Genomic DNA, 3,607 nt, shown 5'->3' with positions numbered 1-3,607 from the left:
AACATAACTTATTGAACTAAAAATGTATTTTTTTTTCATATAAGAATAATCCGGTGAAAATTTATGATCCAACATGAGTCAGAGGATGCTCGGAGTCATCTGCAAGGCTCTTGTAATGCTTCGGTAAAATTTTAAGAAAAATTTGAATGAAGACAGAACTAAGAGATAAAGGGAATCCCTCTCTTCTGATACTTATATATGAAGGTAGCTGGAAGGCTATACCAAAATGGAAAGTTATATTTAAATGGGATATATACTTGCAATGGACCGTGTACTTAGGATCGACAAGGAGCATACGAGTCCCTTCGGGATGTGGTTGAGCGTATTGTTATATGAAGTTTTGGGATTGAAACTCGACGTGTCCAAATATGTCTTCCCATATGTCTTTATCACTTACACTAATAGTTAATAGTCATCCATAATTTACCACATTTATATTGACCTAAATATGAATTAACAGGGATATTAAGGATGAATAAATCACTTTTTATCATGTGACGAGAGCATACGAGAAGAGAAATCATGCTCGAGGAAACTTCCATAGACAATCATCAAGAGTTCAAGAAAATTTAACTTAGATTGGCTCAAAAACTGAGAGGGGCGGCATTTGACGTCCATGTCAGGAGCTCGAAGGATCGAAAGATAAAAATTAAGAATTCATTCTTATTTTAGCTTATTAATTCTGTTCTCACCTAAGTTAAATCGCGACGTCAAATTATTTTCTCTTTTTCTATTCTCATCTATCATCCGGAGAGACTGATTACTTTCGGAGGAGATTGGAATCAATAAATTAATCATCTTCCTTTGTTTTCATGAAATTATGATATCCTGTCCCCTCGAATGGATCTAGTGATTATTGCATGAGGTATTGACACCATGAAGTCTGGGGTTCAAATCTCGACAAAGTCGAGGTAAATACCTCCCTTATGTGCTAGTCATTATTTCAAAGGCTAGTAGTCGCCCATGATTTACCTCCTTCATGTTGGCCCTGAGATAAATTGATGAGGGCGCTGAGAACGCACGTATTCATCTTTTGTCACCATAAAAATTATGATATCCCACTTTTCAAATTCAAATCCATTAATAATTTTTTTTTATCATCAAAATAAATTTAGAAATACGAATGTATGACTCGTCGCTTCACAACCAGTGTTCCAAGATTATATTTCCACTAGAGAAAATTAATTATACCGTGCGCCACAACTAAGAATCCAGTGGATATCTGATTAATTGCAGAAGTGTTTTAGTATTTTTTTTTCATTGCGCCACAACTAAGAATCCAGTGGATATCTGATTAATTGCAGAAGTGTTTTCGTATTTTTTTTTCATTGCATTGTAATCCAGGGCAATTGATCATCTTCCGTATGAACTATATATAGAACAAAGATATGCATTAAAATTAATTTTTTTATCTGAGCATGTCTTCTCTCCTGATTAGCCACTTGCACTAATGGTTAGTAGTTATCTATAATTTATCTCCTCCGTATTAACATAGAGACGGGTTGGCGGGGGCGAACGAATCACCTTTTTTGCCACATAGTAATAAAGATATGTCTCTATTATGTAGCCGAGTTGGTACTCAAATAATAGAGTTGTTTTATTGGACAATGGTTGGATTAAATACTCCCCCTTTTAGGAGGTGTTGGACAATATTTTGCTAGAGATATTGGGAAAAATTGCTGAATTGAAATTACATAAAATCAATTCTAATTTATCTGTTGAGATTACATGAGCGGATAATCTCAAAATGCCAGCGGGGCTGGTTCTGCCAAGCTTTTGGTGGTCCGAGTTGCAGAGTTAATGCGGTGTGTAGTAGAATCGGGAGTCGATCGCCGAGTCGGAAAGAGAATTCGCTGACTAAGATACCGAGACCTGCGCTCAATGCAATTTCCTTGAAACAGATTCACCCTATCTCTAGCTGTGCTTCGAGGTTCTTTCGGGTCGTCTATTTCTTAGGATATAACGATAAAATCACGCATGCAACCAAGGACTAGTTGTTCGTGGTGAATTGAAAATGCACTCGAATGCTATCACTGATAGTTCAGCTGAACAGATGCTCGAATGAGAGAGTTTTGTGGGAGAACATGGGTGGACAGAGGTTTGTTTCTTGCTCTTCATCTCACTTTCTCTTTTGCTTATCTTCCGCTACTCTCTATCTTTTGTTCAAGATCCTTTTGGTACCCCGTGATAGTTTTGATGTAATCAACCAAGTCAGATTATGTCCTGTTAGTGTTTAACCCTTGTGTCTAAGTGTACATGAGCTTAGGAACACAAGAAGTCGAGCGGAAGACGTAGTTAGCGAGAAGGATAGCACAGGAAGGGAGCCGACGGGCTCGGTGCATCCGAGGGACGAGGTGCTGCGGAATAGTACACCGGTGGATGAGAAGGACGCGCACGACGTTCGAGGGATGAGAAGTCGGAGTGAAAGTCTGCTCGAGGAGAAGGTCGAAAATTGAGTTCGGGTGAGCCCTATTTTGGTTGGCCGAAATCACCCAGGTGATCGGAGCAGCGGAAGAGCTAAAATGGAGCTATGGACCTATTGGAGGCGCCTTCAACAGGAGTTGAAGGTGCCTCCGCGACCTTCAGGTAGAAGGTACCTTCAGCTAGGCTGAAGGTGCCTTCAACTAGCCATGGAAGGCACCTTCGACCAGGCAGATTTTGCCTTTGGTAGTGGATAAACTTTTATCCATTGCGTCTCACTGGAGGCGCCTTCCAGCTTTGTGGAAGGCGCTTTCCAACCACGAATAAGATTTTTCAGGGGCTATAAAAAGACCCCTGGACATAGAAATATGTAACAACTGCTGTATTCATTTCCTAGCTACATTTTGATCTTCCAACGAGTGTAAGAGGTTTTTCCACCTTCAAAGAAAGAGATCTTTAGTGTGTTTACTTGTCTTAGATTAATAACCATCCTGGTTGTAATCAAGTAACTCTTTTAGCCTCTTTTTTTTGTTGTTCATTTATTCTATTTTTTTTTACTTTTAATCAGAGTTAAAATTTGAGGAAGGTTTTTCTTAACAGTTAGTTCACCTCCCCTCCCTCCGGCCTACCTAGGCCAACAAGTGGTATCAGAGCAAGGTTTGCTTCAGGAGGACTAATCGCCGAATGAAGCATATGAGATGACCGGATCAAGCATCTACCACCGAAGTTCAAGGGGGGTTTGGCCAACTGGAAGAAGAAGATGGAGGTATTTTTCAAAACTGATTTCGATTTGCTTTTAATAATGGAATTTGATTTTGTAGCACCCGAAGGTAAAGAAAAATATCACTTGACTAAAAAGAAGCAGGTCGATTTTGAGGCAAACGACAAAGTAGAGTTCTATCTGCTAAATACCGCCACAAGAAGTCAACCGAATTGGAACATATGAGTCTGTAAAAGAGCTCTAGGAGAAATTCTTAGAACTACACGAAGGAACCTCAGAGGAGAAACTCGAGAGATGGGATCTGCTCAGAAACCAAATCAGCAATATCAAACTAGAAGAAGGTGAAACCATTGCATACCTTCACTCAAGGATCAAGGAGCTCATCACTGGACTCACGAATCTCGGAGAAAAGGTAAGTAACTGAGATTCGCTAAGGTACGCTCTTAACGCATTCCCTAGAAATAC

Source organism: Zingiber officinale, chromosome 9B (assembly GCF_018446385.1).
Source record: "Zingiber officinale cultivar Zhangliang chromosome 9B, Zo_v1.1, whole genome shotgun sequence".
Classification (NCBI taxonomy): domain Eukaryota; kingdom Viridiplantae; phylum Streptophyta; class Magnoliopsida; order Zingiberales; family Zingiberaceae; genus Zingiber; species Zingiber officinale.
The sequence above is the reverse complement of the archived record's forward strand: the minus strand, read 5'-3'. Positions refer to the sequence as shown.